General features: G+C 48.5%; 1 long non-coding RNA gene across 1 annotated transcript; it reads right to left on the reverse strand.

Moving 5' to 3' along the window:
• Positions 1 to 280: 280 nt before the first annotated feature.
• LOC123386357 lies at positions 281 to 6857 on the reverse strand. Its single transcript, XR_006600144.1, has 3 exons — positions 5588 to 6857; positions 4256 to 4311; positions 281 to 3033 (listed from the first exon to the last, which is right to left on the reverse strand). It is a non-coding gene; the product is annotated as an uncharacterized LOC123386357 (long non-coding RNA).
• Positions 6858 to 14636: the final 7779 nt, after the last annotated feature.

Here is a 14636-nt window from a genome sequence, read left to right on the forward strand (position 1 = left end):
ATCCATCCCCAGCAGACCTGTACCACAAGAAACATCAAAGTCCTTTGGGCGTATGGAAAATGATACTAGATGGAAATAAGCATTTATATAAAGGAATGACAAGCACTGAAAATGGTATCCGTAAGAGTGACTATAAAAGTCTTTCCTCTTGGGGCACCTGGGTGCCTCAGTCGGTTGAGTGTCTGACTTGATTTCGGCTCAGGTCATGATCTCAGAGCCCTGAAATCGAGCCCTGCATCAGCCTCTGCTCTGAGCATGGAGCCTGATTGGGATTCTCTCTCTGTGTCTCCCTGCCTCTCTCTGAAAAAAGAAGGCTTTCCCCTTTTAAAATATCTTTAAAATTTTAATCTTTAAAATTTCTGCCATTTAAACTGTCCACTTTCTGGAGTGGAGAATCCATGTGACTGAGCCCCACAGTATAAGACTCCTCCTGCTTTGGCCTCTGGCACGTGACTGAGGCTGATTATTTGCCTCTCTGGACCTCAGTTTCCCCCACCTGTCAAATAGGAGATACAGTGTCCCAGCCTGTTTTACAGGGTGGTTGTGATAAGTAAGCTAATAAATAAGCTAATAAATAACAAACCCTTCCTAAAACGAAAGCCACCTATTAACATGACTGGTCTTGTTTCTTCCAAGAAAACAGCTACTCGCAGTGAGCCTGCCGCGCTGATGCGAAGGCTGAAGCCTGTGTCTGGGGCAGCGGGCCTGTGTCTCCTCTCTCCCTGGAGAATCCTCCCCCCTCTTTTGGGTGGGGAGTGATTGCTTGAGAACACCCTTTCTCTCCCAATGCACTCCCTCATTCTGGTCAAGCTCACCCAGTAGGTGAGCCCGTCTTCCCAGACGAACAACGACACCCGTGGCTCTTGCTGGCTTTGCCCGGTGAAGGAGGTAGGTTCACGGAACAATACCGTATCCTGTCTGGGCATGGAACAAGGAGGTGAGCCTCATTCGGAGTGGCAAGGGGCCCTGCCTTTCCGCCTGCTGACTTTTCCTGTCTGCTCAGGCGAAGGTGGCCCTGGGGTGACCCAGGCAGGGAGGCTGCACCAGCGGGCAGAGGGCCAGGCCCAAATTTGAGGTTTCAGAATGGCGAGTCACGCTGGGGTCACGCCCTGGGCCGGGAGAGGTGCCACAGCCCCTGCGGACTGTTCAGAGTGCTGTCCCTTCTCCTTGTGCTTCCACAAACGTTGGCTGAGCACCCGCCACACACCAGATTCCCTGCCAGATGGTTTCTACACAGGGTTTAATTTCTTCTTCACGGCAGCCCCGTGAGCTGGGGATTTACAGTCCCATTTCACAGAGGAGGAAACTGAGGTCCAGCTAGTTGGCGGCCCGGCTAAATCCGAGCCCTCTCCTCCCACCTCGAGTCCGGAGCCCTTTCTGAAGCTCCTTGTCCCCGTTCCTGCACGACCTGGACGTTTGGCTACTGGCAGGGCACGGGGCTCTGAGAGGGTTTCAGAAGAAGCACAGAAGAGCCGTCCCGCCAACACTTACAGAAAGGCTGCTCTGCGCCAGCCACTGTGCCAACTCTTCATGGGAGCCGCCTCATGTCATCCTCAGACTAATGTAATCCTCGAAGAGCTAAATGCTACTTTGCTCCCATTTCACTGGCCCAGCATTGCACAGCTTGGAAGGGGCAGACGGGGCTTTGCAGCAGATCCAGGATTTTGTCCCAGAAGGCAGTGGGACACAGAAGTGTAGGAAGTCTGTAAACTATGGTGTGGGGCACGTTACCACCATGGGCCGCCGGGACTTCATCCCCCTGGGGTGTCATCCAACCCCCTGCTTGCTGACCTGCCCTGGCCTGGAGAAGACACGCAGGCAGGGAGCCGTGCCCTCTGCCGTCCCGTTGGCAGGGGCTGGGGCATGCTAAGCGGGGGTCTGGGTGGGGCACGGACGGCTTCACTACATCGTAGGATCGTCCTGATCCCGCTGTGGATTCAGGGCTCCTGCCCGCCCACCCGTGGGAGGGAAGCCCGTGTGTGCCCCTGTAAAGGTGCCAAGAGCAGCCGAGCGAGACAGAGAGGGCCGCCCCTCAGCAGTGGCCCTTGGCGATGTCCAGAGAACACCGCTGGGCTGTTCCTAAATCCTGCCCAGACCCCCAGGTCCCCGAATGGGGGTTCCTTCCCGCTCCCTCAGCCACTCTCCAACTCCAAAACTGGGGAGCGGCTTCAAAAGGCTCTTCACTGACGGAGCAGGGGTTTGGCAGGGACTTGGCCAAGGCCCCTGAGCAGCCTTGCTGGGTCCTACCTCTGTCTTTGCCTGGACTGCTGCGACCTCAGGGACGGGGCACGGTGCCTCCCACCGTAGCTCGGGGCTCCTGGGGAAGATGGCAGATCGTTCCCCGGGCATGAGACCTGCCCCCTGGTTGGGTGCAGCCACAGACTCTCGGCAGTCCCCAGACCCGGAGAAACCCCAAACCGCACAGTTTCCCAAAGTGAGAGAGCTGGGCCATCTCACTCAGCCCTGGGCGGAGGGGGGACAGAGAGGCGGGGCCTGCACAGAGAGCTTCTAAGACACAAGCGACAAGACAGCGGTGGCCGTGGGGGTGGAGCCCCCCTCGCCGCCCCCTTGTTCTGAGAAAATGACTTGGCTGTTTGTCTTTAGGCGGGCCTGGAAAGCCCTGGGTTCAAGCCTCAGCTCTGCCGCTTAGGAGCCGTGAGGTCCTGGGCAAGTTCCTTGGCCTTTCACGTCTCAACTTCTTCACCTGTAAGATGGGACTAACAGTCTCCCCATCGAGAGTACCTGCATTCCAGGTAAAGGAAGAGGGGACAGGAAGGACGGAGACTGCTGGATGCCCCTCGGCGGGCCCTTCGTGTGGCCCGAGACGCGCACTGACAGCGCATAAAGACAAGCTGAGCGCCCTCTGGGCTCTCCGCACACGTGGCTCCTTGTCCCGGGGGGCCGGGCTGCTTCACCCCAACGCAGGTGGCGGGGTCGGGAGCCACACACCTGGATCCCAATCCCGACTCCTCTACTTACGTCTGTGCTGTCTTGGGCAAGTAACTGGGAGTCTCTGTGCCTCCGTTTCCTCGTCTGTAAAGTGGGGATAATAAAAGTAACCGCCTCATACATTGGTACACATGAAGTGCTTGCCTGGCACACAGTCAGCGCTCAATAAACGTAGGCTCTGCTGCTCACGTTCCCTGACAGCATCTTGCGTCAGTAGCTTTTCCGTCTCAAACCCTTTGTCTGCCATGAAGGGCCCCCTACCACCCACCAGGTGAGGGAGAGTCCAGAAAACAGGGCGTGTCATCGCTTCCCACCCTTCACCCCGGGACCTGTGTGTGAACTGCTGGGGGGAGGTGGCCCTCGTTCCCACGTTTGCTCCAGTGGCAGGGACATGAGGCAGGAGAAGGGGGAGTCCTATGGAAGGAGTCAAGTCCTTCTGTGACGTCCCCCCATTCGCCCGGCTGTGGGATCTCAGAGAAATGGGAGGGAGGCGCTGGCACCCCGGTGACCACGCTCCACACGGTCCCATAACTAGTCCCACATGGGAAGAGCACGCGGTGACAATCAGCATGCTGGGAGCGGAGCCTGGCCTTTCATAAAGCTCCTGGAGCAACCCTGCTGTTTACTCTAGATGCAGAGAAGAGTATGTAAGTTGATTAAACTGGGTCCCTGCGGAATGGCGTGGCTCCACATTTAGCAGAGACACGATACGATTGTAGAGAAGATGCAGGACCGTGGAATCCCGGGTCCTCTCACAGCTCTGGCTCGCTTAATGCAAACATTCCCCCCCTTCCTTGATGTCTCTCTGTGCTTTGCCACATGCCTTTGGTACATGTCAGCTGGGAGAGCATTGTTCCTGGTTTTGCTTTGTTTTTGTTTTTTTAACATTTATTTATTTTTGAGAGACAGAGTGTGAGCAGGGGAGGGGCAGAGAGAGAGGGAGACACAGAATCGGAAGCAGGCTCCAGGCTCCCAGCTGTCAGCACTGAGCCTGATGGGGGCTCGAACTCACGAACTGCGAGATCGTGACCCGAGCCGAAGTCAGACGCTTAACTGACTGAGCCACCCAGGCGCCCCTTTATTTTTGTTTTTTTTAAGACTAGGCTTCCGGTAAAATCACTCCTCTCTCCCATGTCCCAAAACTTCATTGCTTTGCATATTTTATCTTTTCTTCAATTTTGTTGTTTCCTATCCTGCTTTCTTCCAAAAGACATTTGAGGTAACTATGGTCACACAAAAGCAACAAAGATTCATGAAGCAAAAGAAAAGAACAAAATGCAGAAAAGGGAAAGGGGAAAACGCTTACCAAGAACTCTCGGCTGAGGGAAGTTGCAGTAATGAAATCCCAAGCTTCCTTGCAGCCTGAAAAAGTGAAGCGTATATACCATGTATCTTTCATTGTATACACGTTCATCATGGAAAAAAAAATAAATAAACAGAAACCCAACTGATTCTTGGCTCTGAGCTTTGAGATGATTTTGTCTTGGGTCACTGGGGCTTTGGCTCTGGGTCCTTGAGTATGTTAATGAACAATTTCTTCGAATGACAGTCATAGACACAGAAGATTTCCTTTTATTGACGTTGTCCTGTGTCCATTCTCAAAACAAGATGAGTGCATAATAAGGCGAGTTTCCTTAAAGGAATTTATAAGGCTATCTTATAATAAATAAAGCCAAGAATTTTTAAATGTTTCATGTAAAAAGATTTTATTCATAATATTAATCATGTTAATGTTGTTATGTTAATTAATATATTATCATTATATATTACATATTATGCAATTGTTATTAATAATAAATTTAAGAGTGTTAATAACTTGCAATAATTCATAGCATCAATAATTATAACAAATTATATTATAATAAATTATAATGAATTATATATTAAATAAATTATTAAATAAATAGTATATATTATTCATATGTACTGTTATATATTATATATTATTACTAATTACTAATAATTAATAGTAATAATCACTTATGAGTGATAGCAGATTATCCTCAAAACCTTAAGATTAAGTTTCTCTTTCAGAGTAAATTAGGAGTTTACCCATAATGGCAGAAACATCAGCCACCTGTCCCGGCAGCTATATTTGCCTGTGGCCGTATCAGTTTCCCACCGCTGTCACAACAAACCATCACAAGTTGGGTGGCTTGAGCCACAGAAGTTAATGGTCTCACAGTTCTGGAGGCTGGAAGTCCAAGATCAAGGGGGTGGCGGGGCCAATCTCCCTCTGAGGGCTCTAGGGAAGTACTTGTTCCGGGTAATCCCTTGACTAGTGGCAGCCGTGGTATTCTCCCTCAGGATCTGTATCTAAATTTCGTGGCTCCTCACATGGTGTTCTCCCTCGGCGTCTATATCTAACTTTCCCCTTTGTATAAAGACACCAGTCATATTAGATTAAAGCCCCCCCCCCCATTCCAGTATGACCTCACCTTGACTAATCCGATTTGCAGTGACCCTATTCCTAAATAAGGTCACATTCTGAAGTATTGGGGGGTTAAGATTTCAACACATGAATGTGGGAAAGGGGGGCAAATTTAACCCAGAACTATGGCCACGGACATGGGTGAACCCCGAAATCAAGCCGTGGGGACCAGGCTATACTCTTGGAAGGAAAAAACTGACATCTCACCGAGCTGAAACCCGATCAAGTGTCTCCTGTTCAGGCTTATAGGAGGAGAACCTTGTCATCAGAACAGCGTGGTTCTTCCTGGAGCCTGGGAAAAGAGAAAGCCAAAGGATAGGAACTAGTCAGTGTTTATCCGGGCCTGGCCAAGAGGCAGAGTCAGCAAATCTGGGGATTCAGGCTCCCCGGCCTCCACATAGTTACATTTGGCTCCTGAAGGGGAAGCATCCACCGTGGCTTTGATCAAATCTCTCTCAAGAGTTTCTTAGTTCTAATACTGAGCTCGCCGAACTTGGTAATTCACCTTCTCGGGAACCCAGAGCATACTGGGAACCACCATGCTGTACGTGTGACATTATACTACACTCTGTGTAAATGTGTCCCCTGGCTTTGTGCAATACACATCCCACACAGCATACAATATAGACCCAGGGTCGGTGTTCCTCCACTGCAGAGGGAGCGTGCAGTCCCCCCCCCAAAAGACTCTCTGCTGTCAACGAACTCTTTGGCACTCTGGTTTATCCATCAGTCTTTTATGACTTTGGTTAATGGTAGTCTGCCCCACTCTCCCCGTGTCCCTCTGGCTGTGCAACCGGAGAACAGTTCTTCGGAGGTGTTAATTCAGAGAATAGATAAGAAATAAGGTGTGAGAGGCAGGAGGTGGAGAGGAAGGATCCTATAGAGAGAGGGTGTAGTGGTGCAGCTGGTAGAACAGTGGAGCGCAAACAAATGTCCTGTGGGCTGAAGTGGACCGATGGTGTATGAGTAGTTGGCAGCGGGGGCGGGGAAGTGGCAAAGTAAAGGCTCCAAAATAGCATTGAGTGCAAGAAAACTGGGACAAGAGGAAAGGAAATGTAACAAGCATTAATGACGCTTCCGTGTTGTTTTCCAAAGAGACACAAATTAAAGACTGAAATTCCTGGGTGTTTTGTTTGTCGTTTGTCTTTTGCTGTTGGTACTCCTGATTACTTTTGGCTATTTGATGGGGCTTCTTTGAAAGCAACTCCGTATAGAAAGAACAGTGCTGTCCAAGAGAAATAGACTCTGGTCTGCATAGGTAATTTTAAGTGTTCTAATGGTAGTCACTTTAGAAAAAGAAAAAGAAACAGGTGCAATTGATTTTAACAATATATTTTGTTTAACGCAAATATCCAAATATTATTGCAATATGTAATCAGCATTTTCAAAGGTATTAGTGAAATAGTTTACATCCTCTTTTTCATATTGAGTCTTTAAAAATCCGGTATATTTAGAGCACATCTCAATTTGGATTCTCTATTTCAACTGCTCTGTGGTGATCACACACGTGCATTAGGACAGATAGAGGCTGGACTCTGCAGTTCTGGGTTTCTTAAGAATAAAACGATAATCATAATAGTAGTAGTAATTAATAATATTTATTGAGCATCTTAGATGCCTCTTAGATGTGACACATGTCATATGAACCCTGTTTCTCATGCAGCGGTATAGTTAATCCTCTTAACAACCTTATATGGAAGGTACTATTATTATCCCATTCTACAGACGCTGAAACAGCCTCAGAGAGGGTGAGTGATTTACCCAGGGCCACACAGCTGAGAAAGGGCAGAGCCGGGACTGGAAACCCAGTCTGCCTGACGCCAGCACTTGGTGTTATTTTCTCAGGGTCAGCGAAGAGGCTGGCCACTGCCCACGCTTTCCCCAACCCCCTCCTCAGAGCTCAAGGATGGACTTTCTTTTCTGATTAGTGGAGCTGTCACGTTGCCTTAAAGAACAGACCGGAAAGAACGTTAATGGTACGGCTGAGCATCCTGTGTGACTGAGAACAGGGCAGTAACAAGACGCTCCGACTCTCATCAGCCGGAGGAAGTTGCAAATTCAAAGCTGGCGACCAGGTTCACAAAATGCAATTGTTCTCAATGACACTTACTTAGCAAAGAGCCAGAGAGAGAATTGATTGTCATTAAAAGCTGGACAAGAGCATCGATTGCCCCCCCCCCCCCCCCCCCAGTGATGATTTGAGGATTCTGACTTGGCCATGCTGAGAGCGTCGGTGTGGACACATTGTGATGTGATTTCCTATATGGAAACAGCTCCAGCATGGCCAGTCAGTGTCAAAGAAGCTGGAAACCGAGGCCCGGCCAAAGGCGGGGGCAGCCTAGGCCCACGCGGCCGCACATCCACCCCTAACACCCATGGGCAGCGGGAGCTCTGCTGGGGCCTGGGGTAGGGTCGCCCCTTCTCTGGTCGCGTTTGTCCAGATGCTCTACAAGCCCTGTAAGCTGTGACATTTCTGGGTCCGGGGCTCCGTGGGAGGACGGTGGTCCCCGCTAACCACAGCGGCAGCGCCTTCTGGAGACAGAAGGTCCGGACACGGATGTGGCCTGGACAAGCCACACCAAAGCATCTCCCAACTCACTCCTGAGCACCCAAGGCGGGTGGTGAGCAAGGCCTCGCTTCCAGAAGCTTTCCTAGGCAGGAGGTGATACCGTGTTCTCAAATGTTCCTGAAACCATTGCCAGCTCCCGTCCACCCTGCCCCGGCCACAGTTGGAGAAGAGTGTGCGAGGCTCTCCCCAGGAGCAGCCAGGCCAGGGTCCACGCAACACCTTGGGCTCCTCCCTCTGTGCATTCAGGAGAAGCTGACTGAGTGACCCCTGAGGCAGGCCCTGGGGATAAGGAAATGCACAGGGCAAAACGTCTGTTCTTCAGGAGAACGTGGCCATAGACAGACTGAGAAATCAACGGCTGCAAGGAAGCTGGAAAGTGCCGGAAGACAGGAATTTAATCTACAGCTGAACACAGAATATGTGGGGACTGAGCTTCACGGGGTGAGAGAACATTCTGGAAAGGCAGAAGGGACAGTCCATACCAAGGGACGGGGAGGGGCACTAGGGGACCTCCTAGCAACTGTGGCTTACCTAGCAGCTGGAGCTCAGAGTGGGCACAGCAGGGGAAGGGGATCAGGCTGGGGGCTGGCGTGAGGGGCTCATGTGCCATGCTGAAGAATCGGGGCCTCAGCCAGAGCTTAGGGTGCATGGGAAGATTTTAGAGCGAAGTGTCAGATGGCTGGGTGGAACATTCCTTGACCTTCCCCAGCTGAGCTCAGCCTGGTGGAGCAGGGCTAACGGCGGACGCTGTTTCCTGCTTTCGCACCAGCTGACAGAGGTGAGGAACGGAGAGATGGGAGGGAGGGGGAGACAACGTACTGTTCTTTGCTACCAGTATTTTTATGTCTAAAAAAAGACCACCCACTACTGAGAAGCTTGGGGAACAATATGCCAGCTGCCCATATGCCAGTTGCCACAGCTAGAGTTTTGGAGGTGAGCTTACCTGAAGGTAGGAATCCGGGTTTTCACCCGCATCCCCAGCCAGCACGTATCCGGATTGGCACATAGGAGTTGCTAAAAACAAGTGTGGGGTGCCTGTGAGTGAGAAGGAGGCAATCTATTTTAAAACTTTCTCAATTGATTTCTTCTTAAATTCTTCATTGTCCTTTCCTGTTTTTTTGGATAGGCTTAAATATATATGCCATGCTGGGTAAGGTGTCATATGTATTTAAAAATAACTAGGTGTCAGAAGAAACCAAACTCAACTTCTGAGGTGTGTGTGTGTGTGTGTGTGTTTAAAGGAAGCCCATTTATTTTAAATGCATTTGACTATATTTAGAGGCTAACTACACGCTAGATATGGCAGTGCCCTAAATAGGCTTGCACGTAGAGTGAAGAAATACCACTAAGTATTATGCTGGAATTTCCTGATTGTAAACAGGAGAAGACTGTCTGCAAACAGGAGATCTATAGTCTCAATGCTGCCCCTGGGTAATCTCCTTGGATGGATTATTACAAGAATGGCTGGTAAGCTCTTGGCAAGGAAGCCAATGTGGGCTCCCTATGATTCAATAACGGAATGAACGCATGAAAGAAGGAATGGATGAATAAAGCGTGGTTGTTCTTTATATGAGGGATATGTGGCGTAAGACCTCATATAATTTAATACATGCATAAATCAAGACTAATTCCCCCATGGGAATAAAGTAGGAGTTACATCACTTCAAGTTGTGTACATTAAGTGCAACCTTATTCTTTCCCATTGCCTTATTTCGGATTCGCATAATTCATATCAGCATAGAGTATGACTTGATTTCCTCTTTTATAAAGGAGGACTATGGATCTATATCTGGAGATCGAGGATGTGCTTGACAAAGTTTTGATCGGATGCAGAAATGTAGGCTGCATTTTCATAAAGCCAAGCGCAGATGCCCTCAAAGTATGTTGATCACAATGAAATTGACCTACGAGGCGGGTCTCCAGAACCATGCCACAGAGCTCCAGCTCTGTCCTCATCAATATACAAAAGATATTCTCAAATCTGTGATACAACAATAGCTGGAGAGAAAGCAAGTGTTTCGGATGACAGAGTCAGGACCCTCACCCACCCACCCCATGTTCATCTCAACTACCTTGGACAGTGGACCAAATCTAAGGAGGTGGCATTTAAGAGAGAGAAATACAAACTCCTGCACTTCGATCCCAAATGAATATCCAGAGAAATACACCAACAGGGACTTGTTTTAGTTAATAGCAAGTTCAGTCTGAATCAGTGGTGTGAGGAGTCTTCTGAGAAAAAAAAAATTCAGTCTTTGGTTTTCTTAATTGAAGCAGATCTAGAATGGAGGGAGCAGATAGTTCCTCGTCTTCAAACTTACCTGGAATTCTGTTTTCCGCTCTCAGTTTTGATCACGAGCTGGAACATGTCCAGAAGAGAGACAGAGTAGACAGAACTTGAAATGTTTATTCTGGAAAAGACTTAGGGAGGAAATTATTGTTTCCACATGTATAAACGGCCGCCATGTGCAAAAAGAGTTAGGTTTGCATTTTTTTTTTCAACGTTTTTTTTTATTTTATTTTTGGGACAGAGAGAGACAGAGCATGAACGGGGGAGGGGCAGAGAGAGAGGGAGACACAGAACCGGAAACAGGCTCCAGGCTCTGAGCCATCAGCCCAGAGCCCAACGCGGGGCTCGAACTCACGGACCGCGAGATCGTGACCTGGCTGAAGTCGGACGCTTAACCGACTGCGCCACCCAGGCGCCCCTAGGTTTGCATTTTTGTGGACTTCCATGCCAGCGCAAGGACCTTCGGGTAAAAGTTTTAGGGAGTGAGATTTTGTTTTCGTATAAGGACAGTTAGAATGTCTGAAGAGGAGAGGATCACCTGAGTTCATGTGGTCAGTCTGGCCATCTTGACACCATTTAATGGCCATGTAGAAAGAGTCCATGAACCTGATTTCCTTTTCTTTTGAACTCTCAGAGAGTTAGTTACAGATGATCCCCCCAAAATAAGTAAATAAAATAAAATAAATGGCCAGTAAATTATGAAAAATAATGTAACTTTGCTAGTAACTAAATGAAAATTCAAACAGTAATAATGTGTATTTTGTCTGCTAGCAAAAATTAAGGAGAAAAATAAATTCCAATATGGTAGGTAAGGATGCAGTGAACTTGGTTTTCATTCACTGGTATTTTTTTTTTTAACTTTTTTTAAACATTTATTCATTTTTGAGAGACAGAGCATGAGCCGGGGAGGGGCAGAGAGAGAGAGAGAGAAGGAGACACAGAATCTGAAGCAGGCTGCAGGCTCCGAGCGAGCTGTTAGCACGGAGCCTGATGCGGGGCTCGAACCCCCAAACTGTAAGATCATGGCCTGAGCCGAAGTCAGATGCTCAACCGACTGAGCCACCCAGGCACCCCTTCATTCACTGCTATTTGCACTGATGCCTTTTGGAAAGGCACATCGAGTCTTGGAGCACTGATGATACCTCTGTTCCGAAAGTCCAATAGGCGAACTAACAAAAGACAAGTTGAAAATATGCAAATGGCCACTTGCCCGAAGATATTCATTGTGGTACTACTTATCACAGAAAGGAACTCCAAGCAATCGAAACAATGGAAAGGTAACAGTTGAAGATGGCAGGCATTCGCTCAATGGAATGTTATATGTCACTTAAAAAGTCATTTTCACTGTAGCTGTAGGGAAAATGCATAGGACACAGTGTTACGTGTGCACCTGTGGAGAATTGTCACCTACAGAATTCCACAGATGTGATGATTATAATTACCTACCCGGCAGATGGATATGACAAAAGATAAGAAGGAAAATTTCCCCTTTTGAAGTCCGGCTTCGCCACTAGCCAATCCCTTAACTTTTCTGTGCCTTAGCTGCCAAGTCTATAACACAGGGAGTTTGGACTCAGTGGTGTCTAATGTCCCTTCCAGTTTTACGACGTGAACAGAATGGACCTGTTTCAAGAAAAAAGTGTATCCCAGAGGGATTAAGAAATCAGCCACTGTCTTGCTTTCAGACTTCCCCCATCATACTCCACTTCCATATTATGTATTTTTAGAAATCAGCTTTGAAATGAATAGCAGATGAGAAAAAATAGAATTCCTTGATCTTTCTCAAATAAATTGCTGCATTTTGAAGGAAATGTAGCCATATGCTCCCTAAGTACTTTAGCGTGAAGCAGCATAAAACAGTTCTCAAGTCATTAGGATACTTTATGCAAAAATGCCCAAGGATGATTTCAAATCAAGATAGTATTGCTAGGGGCATTAGTGAAATGCACTGTCCTGGGAAGGTTTATTCACACAACACAAAGGGAAGAGGTGGACATTTAATAAACTGGTGTATTCACTTCTATTTGAGTCTTTTAAGGGGCGCCTGGGTGGCTCAGTCGGCCGAGCGTCTGACTCTTGGTTTGGGCTCAGGTCATGATCCCCGGGGTTGTGGGAGGGAGCCTCATACTGGATTCCTCGCCGGGCATGGAGCCTGCTTGAGATTCTCTCTCTCTCTCTCTCTCTCTCTCTCTCTCTCTCTCTCTTTCTCTCCAAAATAAAACTTAAAAAAGTAGTAAAAAATTGTCTTTAGCCAGTTCCCAACCCCCCAGTTTTGCATCCCAATCAATGGAAAAATGGTCAAAACATACTTAGGTTTGTGCATAACGTAGGACCTTCTTAATTCACAGGGGTCTGAGAAGCAGACATGAGGTTTCAACTCAGAAACAAAAGCCTCCTAGTCGCTCCCAGACTCCCTGTGAAATTACCCTCATTTCTTGAGAACTTTCTAGAAGGGTGGTGATTTCTTGGTTCAGACACTTGCCATCAGGCAGAGCAGTCAAGAGGAGTGGAGAAGCTGGTCGGGGCTGCTTCTCACCCTCAACGGGGCCACTTGCATAGCAGCAACCACATGGGTGGGTCTTCAGGGTCCATGCGGCGCCCGGGGAGAAATTTCACTACTCGGAGGATTCATATAACTTTGCAGACACAGTCGTCTGATCTTTTCAGGAAACACCCCATTTTCAGTTGTCCGGGAGGAATTTTTAAAATGCAGGGACAGGGGTGCCTGGGTGGCTCAGTCGGTGGAGTGGCCCACTTTGGCTCAGGTCACGATCTTGTGGTTTGTGGGTTCGAGCCCCGCGCTGGGCTCTGTGCAGACAGCTCGGAGGCCTGGGGCCTGCTTCCGGTTGTGTCTCCCTCTCTCTCTGCCCCTCCCCCACTCGCACTCTCTGTCTCTCAAAAATGAATAAACGTTAAAAAAAAATTATAAAGTGCAGGGACAGCCCGCGTCTAGATTACCTAAAAATTACAGAAAAGCTTGTGTATTATGTAGCTATTCAAATAAGGCATCTCTCCAGTAAATAATTACATCTTCAAGGCAGAGTCCAGACTCTTGTAGTTTGTCTCAAAGAAGCCTTAGACACATAGCTCCCCAACCAAATGCACAGCACAGCATGGAAAATGCTGCAATTAAAACCATGGCAGGAACGAAAGAAAGTCACTCACAAGTGTGAGCTTTATTGGTACCTTTGATGTCTTCTTTCTCTGCATTTATACCAAGCTGTTTTTAAGAAACTAAAGACACTGGCCATCCTTTGTTTGCCTCTTTTCAGGGGAGGAATTGGAGTGTGAATTGGAGAGCTTGGAGGGGGCGGCCGGGGTGGCATCTCGAGGGAAGAGAAGCCAGACGGGGAGGCACATGAGTACACGGCAAGGAAGTGAACACACACAGAAGCAGCTTCCGCATCCGACTGCTGTCCTTTCCAATTAGTCACCTGGCACTACTCTGAACTTAACTGCAGTAAGATTGCCACTGCTTAACCTGCAGGAAGCTCAGCTCCAGAGACACTGGCCCCAACCCCCTTGGGGGGCCACTTAAGCACCCGAGCATCCGCCTTCCACAGCAACTCAGGGCTCCTCTGCCATTAGCTTTCAAGTCCCTTCAAGCTGACTCTACCTGTCACCGTCGCCCAGCGGTCACTGGGATAGAATTGGAGCTACAGGAACGCGTCTTGCATTAAAAAAGAACTGCCTCGCGAGGGTAGCCTATGGATCGTTAACAAAAGCAACGTGCAATTTTTTTCCACTGCTGTGGCATCATTTCCATTCTTTGCCAGTAGTCTCCCTTCTCACTTAAGCCGTATTGTAGCCCAGAGGTCTTGTGTTGGGGTCTTCACTGCAGGTAACGACTACCAGATTTCCCTCCTCTCTTCCGTGGGATGGTCAATATCCCCTGGAGGTCAGATCAGAATGTTGGAGGTGTTATTGTCTGGACACAGTCCCCTCAAATATTCGGATACTCAATCCGACTGGGTGGTGACAGATGAAATCCTAGAGGAAGAAAGTCTAGGGGTTAGAAAAGTTATCGCAATAAGTCTTCAGGGCCTGGGATAGGCCGGCAAGGCTCTAGCCCCAGAGGAGAATTTTCGTTTATTGCTTGAGAGCTTCCAAATGAAGGGCAGAATCGGTTTTAACCACAAGCCTCAAGTTCTGTGACGGGAGACTGGCTGTCCAACAACTCTTCAGAGCAAGAGCTGGGATTCTGAGACGCACGGGTTCTCTGGCTCTGGCTGGGAGTTTGTGTTATTTGCTAAAGGTGTGTCACTTTTTTAGAAAAAAACTTTGAGAGAGAGCACAAGCAGGGGAGGGGCAGAGAGAGAGGGAGAGACAGAATCCCAAGCGGGCTCCGCAACACCAGTGCAGAGTTCGACGTGGGGCCGGAACCCACAAACTATGAGATC

Source organism: Felis catus, chromosome B3 (genome assembly GCF_018350175.1).
Source record: "Felis catus isolate Fca126 chromosome B3, F.catus_Fca126_mat1.0, whole genome shotgun sequence".
Taxonomy (NCBI): domain Eukaryota; kingdom Metazoa; phylum Chordata; class Mammalia; order Carnivora; family Felidae; genus Felis; species Felis catus.